Source organism: Cnephaeus nilssonii, assembly GCF_951640355.1.
Source record: "Cnephaeus nilssonii genome assembly, chromosome: 6".
Lineage (NCBI taxonomy): Eukaryota > Metazoa > Chordata > Mammalia > Chiroptera > Vespertilionidae > Cnephaeus > Cnephaeus nilssonii.
In genome coordinates this window covers 90,769,128-90,782,373 of record NC_137077.1, presented here as the reverse complement: position 1 = coordinate 90,782,373, position 13,246 = coordinate 90,769,128, and the positions used below count along the sequence as shown (strand labels likewise).

At 45.8% G+C, this 13,246-nt stretch overlaps 1 pseudogene across 1 annotated transcript; it reads right to left on the bottom strand.

Annotated features, from left to right (window-relative positions):
- Positions 1 to 830: 830 nt before the first annotated feature.
- LOC307101116 (large ribosomal subunit protein uL11-like) lies at positions 831 to 1,347 on the bottom strand (annotated as a pseudogene). The gene has a single exon. The product of its transcript is annotated as a large ribosomal subunit protein uL11-like (transcript).
- Positions 1,348 to 13,246: the final 11,899 nt, after the last annotated feature.

The following is a 13,246-nucleotide window of genomic DNA, read 5'->3' as shown; positions in this document are numbered from 1 at the left end:
TGGAAGGGAGAGAAGAGACAGGGAGAAAATCATCAATGTGAGAGAGACATATTGATTGGTTGCCTCCCACATGCTACCTGATGGGGCCAGGGATTCATTCAGCCTACAACCAAGGTACGTGCTCTTGACCAGAATTGAACCCAAGACCCTTCAGTCAGAGGGCTGATGCTCTAACCACTGAGCAACTGGCCAGGGCGAGGAGGCTTTATTTTGTTTTCCTGCTCCCTCTTGTATTAGCCACATACACAGTGTGTGTGTGTGTGTGTGTGTGTGTGTGTGTGCGCGCGTGTGTGTGTGTGTGTGTGTTTCAAGGTGGTCAGGGCAGGTGTTTGGCATCAGAATGGTGTTTTTTTTTAAAGCAAAGTGCTGAGTTCTTTCTAAACATTCATATTTCCCTGGTGCTTCCAAGTCTTCTGCTTAACAAACATTCTACTCTTCAACCAGGCATTTTACCCTCCAAAGAGGACTGTCAGTGTAGGTCAGTGAGAGATGTGCATGGGAAACCTTGCATGCTGTCACCCCACATCTTTTTAGAAAACAGTTCACACTCTCCATTTTCCTTCAGAGTACTTAGAAAGTAAACTCAGATACTTCCAATCAGTCTCTGAATTATTTTTCTCATCTAGGTCAGCTACCCTTTGCTATACAATGTCCAATCCCTGTATTATTTTGGCTGTCTAGGTTGAATATTTTGCTTTTAGGTAAGTTTCCCCTAAATTCCATAGTATTTTCAAGAGACATTTCTCCTGATTTTATTTTATTGATTTTTTTTTTTTTTTACTTTTTGGCTGTCAAATAATCTTTAATGGAAACATTTTCCTTTGTAGTTCTTAACTAGCCCGGCATTCCACTGCACCACTGTTGATAGCATCTATGATGTCATGAGGGTGGCAGCCACAGACTGGGCAGTCCCCAGGATCTCTTTAACGGTTCCAGAGAGTTCTCTAGCTAAAAATCAGTGCTGCATCTGTCTGGCAATGCTGACAATCTCATCAAAAGTGCTTATTTCTATTGTGCTTAATGTCTTTTTTTTTTTTTTTTTTTTGCTTCTTTCTGTCTCTTGGCAATTCTTTGAGGGTTTTGATGATCATGGCAGAGGCAGAAGGCACTACCTCAATCTGGGCCTATCTGTTCTGAATGATCACTCACTGTAATCCTCAGACCCTTCCAATCACCGGTTGCTTTGGCGATGTCATCACCAACCTTTTTTGGAGACAGGCCCAGGGGGCCATTCTTGGGGGCCAGGGCAGACGTGGCACCCACTTCCCCACTGGTGCTCCTCAGGTATACCAAGGGGGGAAAACGGTAGGTGCCTCTGCAGAACCCCAGCCACAGCCCTCTCCACATTGCTCTGGGCTGGGCACCCACATTTTGCCTCTTCTCTACTCCTGATTTTAGAGACCTTTAGGAAAAGAAACCCCAAAACATTCTCACCATTATCAGTTGAAGTCATGGAAAAGCATGAGATCATGTAGAGAGAGGACACAGGTTACTAGTGGAGAGAGTCCAAGTCAGAATCCTGGGAACAGCAACTTTGAGGAGACAAGTGGAAGAGAAGTCAAAGATAAGGAGTGGCATGCCCAACAGACACAGGAGTCAGATTAGCACAGAAAGCTAAGAAGCAGGAGAGCAGGGACAATGTCCATGCAAATGTGGACAGGGCAGCACCCCCAAATGCCAGTGCCCAGGAGGTAAGGCTGGGAGACCAGCTGTGATGCACCAGGAGACAGGAGGGATAAACTCAAGAGGGGTCTAGTCAGACTGAGCTGATGTAAAATGCAGAATCCCAAAGATGTTATAGAGGATTTAAGCAGAGAACATGCAGAGAAATAAGAGCTTCTTATAAGGTCATTTTTTGGGGAAAGGAGTTCATTACTTCGGCATATGAAGAAGAAGAACAGAACTGATTGCACATAGAGAACATAGCTATTTTCTGAAGGAACTTATCAGGTTCAGGAGGTGTAGGGCTGGAGTGGGAAAATCACTCTAATGTAAGTAAAAAAAACTCTAGACCGACCAGTTCAATCTTGACTCATTTTTTAAAATTTGATTTCAGAGAGAGGAAGGAAGAGGGAGAGAGAGGAAGGAAGAGGGAGAGAGAGATAGAAACATTCATGATGAGAGAATCATTGATCAGCTGCCTCCTGCACACTCTCTATTAGGGATGGAGCCCGCAACCCGGGCATGTGACCTGACCGGGAATTGAACCATGACCTCCTGGTTCATAGGTCAATGCTCAACTACTGAGCCACGCAGGCCAGGCAGTCTTGACTCATTTTTTAACTTGGAATCAAATTAAATCTTATTAAAGTCTTCATGACAATACTACATTAGGTTCATTCAGGTTCTAGATCCCTTTACTTAATATTTGATTATCCCTTTCCAAATGTCAAGGCAAGATTGCCAATTAAGAGGCTCTGGAATAGTCAATATAGCAATATCAAACTTGTACTAATTTAAAATTAGCCCTGATATTGTTAAATACTAAGTGCTTAGTGGATATGACCATTATGAGCCAAAAGGGAAAAAAATGTCACAAAACCAATACCAGGCCCATTGGAAACATCATGGTTCAATCTGGAGTCAATGGGATGCAAAAACTACAGACTAATCATGTCAAAATGGAGTGGCTGACTGGGGGGAAACTGGGTGTATGTACACAGGATTGTTCTGTATGATTTCTTACAACCACATGTGAATCTATAATTATCTAAGATAGAAAGATATCAGAGGATGCCTGAAACCACAGATAGTACTGAACCCTATATATACTGTTTTTCCTATACATACATAGCTATGATAAAGTTTAATTTATAAGTTAGGCACAGGAAGAGATTACCAATAATTTAAAAAGTAAAACAATTATGCCCTAACCAGTTTGGCTCGGTGGTTAGAGCGTCGGCCTGCGGACTGAAGGGTCCCAGGTTCGATTCCGGTCAAGGGCATGTACCTTGGTTGCGGGCACATCCCCAGTAGGGGGTGTGCAGGAGGCAACTGAACGATGTTTCTCTCTCATGGGTGTTTCTAACTCTCTATCCCTCTTCCTTCCTCTCTGTAAAAATCAATAAAATATATTTTTAAAAATAGAACAATTATAGTAAGATACTGTAGTAAAAGTTATGTGAATAGCTTGGGGGCCATTGTTAAGTAAACTAAGGTTTACCTGAACACAAGCACTGGGATACCATGAGTCAGTCTAATAACTGAGATGGCTTCCGTGTGTGTACATCCTAGATATGCTGGATTAAGGGATGGCTAATGTCCTACGAAAGATGCAGTAGAATGGTCAGGAGATTTCATCATGTTATTCAGGATGTCGCACAACTGTCTGGCCAGAGTGGTTCAGTGGTTAAGCATCGACCTATGAACTAGGACAGTGGTCAGCAAACTCATTAGTCAACAGAGCCAAATATCAACAGTACAACGATTGAAATTTCTTTTGAGAGCCAAATTTTTTAAACTTAAACTTCTTCTAACGCCACTTCTTCAAAATAGACTCGCCCAGGCCGTGGCATTTTGTGGAAGAGCCACACTCCAGGGGCCAAAGAGTTGCATGTGGCTCGCGAGCCGTAGTTTGCCGACCACGGAACTAGGACATCAGGGTTTGATTCTTGGTCAGGGCTCATGCCCAGGTTTCAGGCTTGATCCCCTCTAGGGAGCATGCAGGAGGGCCAATCAATGATTCTCTCTCATCATTGATGTTTCTATCTCTTTCTCCCTCTCCTTTACTTTCTGAAATCAATTAAAAAATATATATTTTTAAAAAGACTGCAGGCTCCTCCCAGGCCAGGGCCCTCGAGGCTCCTGCAGGAGGCAACCAATCAATGTGTTTCTCTCACATCGATATTTCTCTCTCTTTCCCTCTCTCTATAAAAAAAAAAATCAATGGAAAAATAGCCTTTTGTAGGGTTAACTTGAAACTAAGCCACTAGTCAATCCAGGAGTGGAATACTTCATAGCTTAAACCATAAAGTAATATTTTAATGTAGAGACTTAAAAAAAACCAAACACAAAACCCTTGCAGGAGCCGACTTAAGTGGCACCAACCTTGACTTCCAAATGGAACAGTACATCTACAAAAGGAAAAATTATGTCAGTCATTGCTTTAGCTTGGGTTTTTATTTTGTGTGTGTGTGTTTTCCATTCCAGTTTTAAGAACAAATTTTGACCTCACTGTTCTGAAAAAAAAGGAAAGGAAAAAAAAAAAAACCCACAAAAAACACCCTATTGAAACATTTTCTTTGCAGTGTCTCCTTTCACTTAGCAGCCAAATCCCCCCACCAGCTCCATCTCTTCACCTGCCCTTTTTCCAGCTGGTCTGCCTATTTTAGATTCATTTTGCCTCTGTGTCCCTACCTTTTGGGGAAGTTAGGAAGGTACATGAGCAGACTATGACTTGCTGCAATCCTAGACATTTTTCCATTGGCAGGCAACTTAACTCAATTAACCCCTCCCTCATGAAGACCTATCCCTCACAATTCTATCACGTGCCCCTTAGCAGCTCCCTCTTATATTTCCAAATGTTCACTCTTTTCATCAAGTTCCCCATCACATCAATGCCCATCTCTCTTTCAGTGGATGGCCTTGATTTTGTTTCCTCTATTAAAAATGATGCAATCACCCCTTATCTACTCTTATTGCCTCCTTCAACACTGGCTCTCATTCTCCTCCAGCATCTTTTCCCCAAACACCCCCTCTCATTACTCTATTTTCAATACCTTCCTCTGCTTTTCCCTTTCAGTCTATAAGTATGTTACATCTTCTCCAACCTAAAACCATCAAAACTCCTTTCCTTGGTTTTATCAATTCTCAAGTTACTTCCATCTTCCTCCTTGTCTCATCTTTCAACCTAATATGGGCTGACCTCCATCTCCACTTCACTGAAATTGCTCTAAATTCACCTGTTACTAAATTGCCAAATCTCAATTCTAACTTACCTTATTTTTCTATGAAGTGGCAATACTCAATTCTAATTTATGTTTCCCCCCTTCCACCCCCCCCAAAGTAACAATACTGCCAGCCTTTTACTTCTTGAGTTTTTCATTCCTCTAGGTTTCCAGAAAAATTGTTATTCAAACCATTCTTTTATTACTAGGTATCTCCTCTGACCATTAGGGTTCCCCTCTTGGCCCTCTTCTTATTCTATATGCTTCCCATCTCTGTCTCATCCACAGCCTAATTTGAATCAATGATTTAAATTATCTTCTGTATAACAATAATTCCAAATCTCTATCTTTAATCTTAACTTCTCTTTTGACCTCCCTTATCATTAATACCTAATTTCAAATTTACTGGAAATTTGCTTCTCATATATGCTATATCTCAGTTAATGCTGTCACTATACACATGGTTCCCCAAGCCAGAAACTTTGGATTTAGAGAATTATCCTTAACTCTTCCCCAACCCTCATATCTCATCCATTATAGGGAAGTGATGTTCACTCTACTTCTAAATCTGTCCCTTCCTCTCTATTCCCAATGTCTCTTTAGCTCAGGCCTTGAATTTCTGTTCTGGATAGGGACTCTAGCCATCTCCTCTTGTCTGTTTTCTGTATGCAGTGAGCTGTGACAGTACTATCTGCTCTGTTGCAAATATTACAGTAAATCTTAGTAGCCCAATTAGTGTGGTGTGGGTGGAGAGGCAGTGAGAAGCATAAGACTGGACCAAAAATAACATAATCATAGGCTATTCTGTTGGGGGAAAATCACATATATTTCAGTGAATAAAAAGGTGACTTGCCCTAGCTGATTTGGCTCAATGGATAGAGTGTCTGCCTGGGGACTGAAGGATCCCGGGTTTGATTCCAGTTAAGGGCACATGCCCGGGTTACTGGCTCCAATCCCAGTATGGGGCATGCAGGAGGCAGACAATCAATGATTCTCTCTCATCATTGATGTTTCTCTCTCCTTCTCCCTTCCTCTCTGAAATCAATAAAAAAAAATATATTTTTAAAGGTGACTTATTATTAAGTTACTCATATGTAGGCTAGAAGAGAAAATTTAAAAGGCAAAGCACATGACACTGATGGCTCTTTTGTAAAGATCTTTTGCACCATCCTTTGCTTTGTTCCTGCAGATCCTGCAGTGAATCCTGGTATTGATTGTTCCTTGCCTTGATCTGCAGTGTAAGGATTTCCTAGGAAATAAACATTTCATTTATTTATTAATGTGTGATACAAAAGTGAGTTTGCACTTCAAATTCTTTCAATGCATGAATATCCTATATAATAAAGAGATAATACGCAAATTGACCATCACTCCAACACACAAGATAGCCGCCCCATGTGGTCAAAGATGGTCGCCCCTATGTGGACACAAGATGACCGCTACAAGATGGCCAGCAGGGGAGGGCAGTTGTGGGCGATCAGGCCTGCAGGGGAGGGCAGTTAGGGGTGAGCAGGCTGGCAGAGGAGGGCAGTGGGGGTGACCAGGCCTGTAGGATAGGACAGTTGGGGGCAACCAGGCCTGAAGGGGAAGGCAGTTGGGGGCGACCAGGCCTGTAGGAGAGGGCAGTTGGGGGTGACCAGGCTGGCAGGGGAGGGCAGTTAGGGGCAACCAGGGTGGCAAGGGAGGGCAGTTAGGGGTGACAAGGCCAGCAGGGGAGGGCAGTTAGGAGTGACCAGGCCTGCAGAAAGGGCAGTTGTGGGGGAACCAGGCCTGCAGGGGAGGACAGTTAGGGGGACCAGGCCTGCATGGGAGGGCAGTTGGGGGCAACCAGGCCTGCAGGGGAGGGCAGTTGGTGGGGGACCAGGCCTGCAGGGAAGGTCAGTTGGGGGCAACTAGGTCAGCAGGGGAGGGCAGTTAGGGGTGACCAGGCCTGCAGGGGAGGGCAGTTTGGTGGGACCAGGCCTGCAGGGGAGGGCAGTTGGGGGGGACCAGGCCAGCAGGGGAGGGCAGTTTGGGGCAACCAGGCCGGCAGGGGAGGGCAGTTAGGGGCAATCGGGCCAGCAGGGGAGTGGTTGGAGGGTGATCAGGCTGGCAGGCAGAAGTGGTTAGGGGCAATCAGGCAGGCAGGCAGGCAAGCAGTTGGGAGCCATCAATCCTGGATTGTGAGAGGGATGTCCGACTGCCCTCGAGGGGTCCCAGATTAGAGAGGGTGCAGGCTGGGCTGAGGGACACACACCCCCTCCCCCCATGCATGAATTTCGTGCACCGGGCCTCTAGTCACTAAATATTTCTGATGCCATTTATTCCCATTTTAAGTTTTCAATTCATGCAAAAGGTAATGAAATATTTGACTTCACATTATTGTATTAAATGAAATTCATGTATTTCTTTTGTCCTATATTACATAACTTTGTCTCCTGGTCTTGCACTTTCCAAAACATTCCATTCTTCCATGCCTTCACACATATTGTCCTTCTACCTAGAATGCCCAAATTCACTTTTACAATTCAGCTCAAATATGACCTCATTTAAGTCACCTTCTCTGTTGTTGTTGTGTGTGTGTATGTGTGTGTTTTTAATCCTTACCCAAGGATATTTTTTCCATTGATTTTTAGAGAGAGTAGAAGGAAGGGAGGGAAGGAGAGAGGAGGAGAAGAGGCGGGGGGATAGAAACATCAAAGTGAGAGTGACACATTGATTGGTTGCCTCCTGCATGTGCCCTAACCAAAGACTGTTTTCACGTTCTCTATAAATTTAAGATCCAGCACAATTTCTAGTACATACAAACACCTCAGAATAAGATGCTGAATGAAGAAATGAATGATATTAAATGCATGTTGCACCCAGCTGGTGTGGCTCAGTGGCTGAGTGTTGACCCATGCAACAAGAAGTCGCCAGTTCAATTCCCAGGGGTACATACCCGGGTTTTGGGCTTGATCCATGGTGGGGACTGTGTAGGAGGCAGCCAATCTATGTTCCTCTCTCATTGATGTTTCTATCCCTCTCTCCCTCTCTCTCAAAAATAAATAAAAACATACAGTTTTTAAAAATATATTTTATTGATTTTTTACAGAGAGGAAGGGAGAGGGATAGAGAGTGAGAATCATCGATGAGAGAGAAACATCGATCAGCTGCCTCCTGCACACCTCCTACTGGGGATGTGCCCACAACCAAGGTACATGCCCTTGACCGGAATTGAACCTGAGACCTTTCAGTCTGCAGGCCGACACTCTATCCACTGAGCCAAACCGGTTAGGGCTAAAAACATATTTTTTAAAAAGATAAATGCATGTTGGAATCTACCAATGGTGGGCTCTTGATAGGAAGCCAATTCAAGTCAAAATATAGATAATAGCTAACCATTATTGAATACCCACTATATGCGAGGCACAAAACTAAGCTATTTCACTAAGCTTTTAAAATATATACAACCCATAAAATTCACCCTTTTAAAGTATACAAATCAGTGGCTTTTGTTGTTTTATAACCATCACCATTAATTCTAGAACATTTTCATGACCCCAAAAAGAAACCCTTCACCTATTAGCAGTTACTCCTCATTCCAAACCCCTCTCCTCAGCCTCTGGCAACTGCTAACCTACTTTATCCTATAGAATAAATAGGTAATATGCAAATTGACCCTCACACCCTCACACAAGATGGCTGCCCCCATGTGGTCACAAGATGGTCACCACAAGATGGCTGGCAGGAGAGGGCAGTTGTGAGCCATCAGGCCAGCAGGGGAGGGCAGTTGGGGGCAACCAGGCCTGCAGGGGAAGGCAGTTAGGGGTGATTGGGCCAGCAGGGGAGGGCAGTTGGGGTCAATCGGGCTGGCAGGGGAGCAGTTAGGCGTCAATCAGGCTGGCAGCAGAGTGGTTAGGGGGTGATCAGGCTGGCAGGCAGAAGCGGTTAGGGTCAATCAAGCAGGCAGGCAGGCAAGTGGTGGGAGCCAGCAGTCCTGGATTGTGAGAGAGATGTCCGACTGCCCGTTTAGGCCCAATCCCTGTGGGATCAGGTCTAAACGGGCAGTCAGACATCACCCAAGGGGGCCCAGATTGGAAAGGGTGCAGGATGGGCTGAGGGACACCCGCCCTGTGCGCCCCCCCCATGCACGAATTTCGTGCACTGGACCTCTAGTTTCTATAGATTTGCCTATTGCGACTTTTCATGTATATGGGCTTGTGTGGCCTTCTGTGTTTGGTTTCTTTAACTTAGCAAAATGCTCTTAATGTTCACCCATGTTGCAGGATGTCAGTATTTCATTCCTTACTATATCTGAATAATATTCTCTTGAATAGATGTGCTGCATTTTGTTTACTTCTTCACCTGTTGGTAGACATTTGGGTTGTTTCCAATGTATGGCTATTATGAATAATATTGCTATGAGCATCTGTGCACAAGTTTTTGTGGGCATGTATATTTTCATTTTTCTTGGGCATATACCTAAGGTGTGTAATTACTGAATTATGTGGTAACTGTTTAACTTTTTGAGCAACTGCCAGACTGTTTTCCTAAGCAGCAGCACCATTTTACATCTCATTAGCAGTATATCAGGCTTCCAGTTTCTCCACACCCTCATTAGCATCTTTTGTATTATAGCCTTCTAGTGGGTGTGAAGTGGTAGCTCATTAGAGATTTCCATTTCCCTAATAACTAATGATGTTGAGCATATTTTTTTTTAAAAAAATAAGTTTTTATTGATTTTTAGAGAGAAGGAGAGGGAGAGAGACATCAATGTGACAGCGCAACATTGATTGGCTGCTTCCTACATGGCCTCTACTGGGGACTGAGCCCCCAACACACACAAGTGCCCTAAGCAGGATTTGAACGAGCAACTTCCTGGTGCATGGGATGATGGTCAACTGAGCCACACTGGCCAGGGCGAGCATCTTTTAATGTGCTTGTTGGCCATTTATATATATTCTTTAAAGAAATGTCTATCCAGATCCCTTGGCCATTTTTTGTTGTTGTCCTTTTATTGTTGAACTAGAGGCCTGGTGCATGAAATTTGTGCACGGGGTGGGGGGTAGTCTGTCAGCCTGGCCTGTACCCTCTCGCAATCCAGAACCGCTGGCTCCTAACCACTTGCCTGCCTGCCTGCCTGCCTGATCACCCCTAACCCCTCTGCCTGCCTGCCTGATCACCTCTATCTTGCTCCCCTGCCAGCCTGATCAACCCTAATTGCCTCTGCCTTGGCCCCTGGCCTAAGCTGCAGTCTGGCCTCCCTCTGCGGAAGGCGACCTGGCGGATCAGGGGAAGGCGCCGGCCCCATTACCTCACTGCTCCTGCCACTGCTGGCCTGAGCCTGAGCCCTTCGCAGCAGCCACCGCGGCTTTGTCCGGAAGAACATCTGGATGGTCGTCCAGAAGACATCCGCTCTAATTAGCATATTACCCTTTTATTAGTATAGATTGTAAGAGATATATATATAGATATAGATATATATAGATATAGATATAGATATAATGTATTCAATTTTATTTCATTAGAAAAATTCACTTAAGCCACATGGTGGCTATAATGCCCATGTCCTGAGCAGGCTTTATCCCACTGTCCCCTTCAGACCACTACATACACACTAAATTGGAAGACTTAAAAATATAAAAGTGAGAACTGGACATTGAACACTCTTATCTTCCCCTCCCTACATCCAACTCACACTTCTTTAACTGTTACCCACACACAGAGGAGCTTACATGCAAGAGAAGCTGAACACTAAAGAAACTGACCATAAGCCACCCAAGTCCAAAGGAACGCTTCACAGATGTTTAGGAAGTAGGGCTGAAAACACCATCATCTCCCAACAGCTGAAGTTACAGCACAAGCCCTTATCTAAGAGGTCAGAGCCACGCTGCCAAGGACATCAAAGCACACAGCAGACTCTGGGGAGAAGAGTGAAATCTCTCCATTCCACAACCACAGGCTACCCACTCACACCTGCCTATTACACAGTCTTTTTCCAGGGTAGGCGCATCCAGATGGAGGGGCCCTTCCAGGGCCTAGTAACAGTTCTCTGCTAACACTGATGCTGAGCTTGCTGCCCAGGAACTGGGACACCAGGCTGGACAGGTTTAGGCCAGTGCTCCAAGGTTATAGTTGGTGAAGGTAGGTCTTATCACACCCCCGTGGATGGATGTTCTGGAAGGCTCTTGGAGATTCTGTGATGGCTAGTTGACCTCTGGTGGTCCAGCAGCTCCCAGGTGGTGGGTTCTCCAGTAAGCCTCCCAGTGACTCCATCAGTCTAACAAAGATGGAAAGCAGGGTCAGCGCCACACCTAAGAGATAGAGGTTCAATACATGCTTCATAGCTGAAGGGATCCCACTCCTCTGCAGAACAGTAGAGCTGCCTTCTGCTTCTGGAAGACCTCTGGGTCCTGCTGGAGGAAGGGCCGGGAGCGGCCGGCTCGCTGTAACAGCAGGTCGTGCAGGAGTCGGGAGGAAAGTCGGCCAACGGGAGCGCGAGGAGGCAACTCAGACGACCCTCAGAAGACAAGCGCGCAGTCAGCAGCAAGTCGCAGGGCAAGGCCGTGTGCACCGCTCACTAATAGACAACGCCACTCTTTATATATTTTGGACACTAGATTTTCTCTTAATACTCATAATCACCCTGCTGAAGTAGGTAGACTCATCTCTAAGTTACAGGTGAAGAGACTAGAGCCTTGAGTTTTAAGAAGAGGCATGATTGAATCTATGTGTGATTCTCCAAAGCCCAGGCAGGCTCTTTCTGCTACTCTATACTGCTTATTGATGATAGTGTAGTTTTAACTGGTGATGTTTAGAGATTGACTACACTAGAGGGCAGTTAATATGAAAATGAATGGCATTGGAATTGAGGCCCAGGTGTTAGTAACTATCAACTGATAGCTGAAGTCAATGGTGGTAGGCCTCAGAATCATAAAAAGTTATATTATACTAGAGGACTGGTGCATGGATTTGTGCACTGGTGGGGTCCCTCGGCATAGCCTGCGGGGATTGGGCCAAAACCAGCAGTCCAACACCGCCTGCCACTCCTACTCATCCTGATCTCACTGTGCCTGCTGCCACCATCACTTGGTAGGCTCGCTGCCGCTCCACTGTGGTCTCCAGGCTGCGGTGGCTAGCCATGAGCCGTGTGTCTGGCACCCGTAGGTCAGTTGAGAGGCGCTCCTGCTGTGGGAGTGCACTGACCACCAGGGAGCAGCTCCTGCATTGAATGTCTGCCCCCTGGTAGTTAGTGCACGTCATAGCAACCGGTCGACCAGTTGTTCAGTAGTTTGGTCATTCAGTTGCTTAGGCTTTTATATATATAGACTAGGGGCCCAGTGCACGAATTCGTGCACCTTGAAAGGAACTATGGGCATCAAGGCTGTGGTGGGCACAGGGGCGAGTCTCAGCCCATCCTCCATGCCCCCGCCAGGCCCCTCCTGCTGTGGCCCCCGGTCCCGTTGGTAGCCCCACTCCCGCTGTTGCCACTCCCATGCGCTGATGGCGCCAGCCCCGCTCACACCCACTGACAGCACGGAGCGTTTGGGGCCGTTGCCAGCAATAGTGTGGGGCTGGCGCCGTCAGTGGGTGTAAGCAGCAGCTGCTGCCCCAATTGCTCCTCAGGAGCAGGGGGAGGTGGAGAAGCCCTGAGGGGCGGTCGGGGCCAGCATTCACCGCTCACACCTGCTGACAGCGCCGAGCGATCGGGGCTGGCGCCGGATGCTGGCAGCGGGTGTGAGCAGGGCCAGCGCCGGCAGCAGGTGCGAGTGCCGGGCAGGACCAGGCGCACGGGAGCAAATAATTTTCAATAAGCACTAGAGGCTTGCTCTGATAACAGCGACTGGCGCCCCGCTCACCTGTTCCACCATCCCGCTGTGGCCAAGCCCGCCATGTTCTGTGCGCATCCCCTGGTGGTCAGTGCACATAATAGCGACCGGTTGTTTGGTTGTTCAGTTGTTCCACCGTTCAGTCTATTTGCATATTAGGGTTTTATATATATAGATGATCTCTAATTCCTTCTTACTCTGAAATTATGATTCAATAGAGTCTGTTTTTTACCCAGCATCAAAACAGTAAGTAATGAAAAGCCAATTCCTAAAGTATTAGGACAAAAGGAAGAACCATCCACTATGCACATCCCTCTAAAGCTTAGGACTGGTCCCTCTGGGAATTTCTGTCCCAATTTATTAGTGAAAAAAACCTGAATTGCTATCATCAGCTCTTTTTTTTTTTTTTTTTTTTTTTAAGGTAGCATCTCCTACCGATCATTTAATTACCCCTTTCCTTAACACAAATATGAAAACCCGAGTTCTTTCTATTGGTTTGTCCTGGGTAAATCATAAGATGCCATACTAAGCTAAGACCAACTAATTTCCCAGAGGCTGTCCAGGTACACA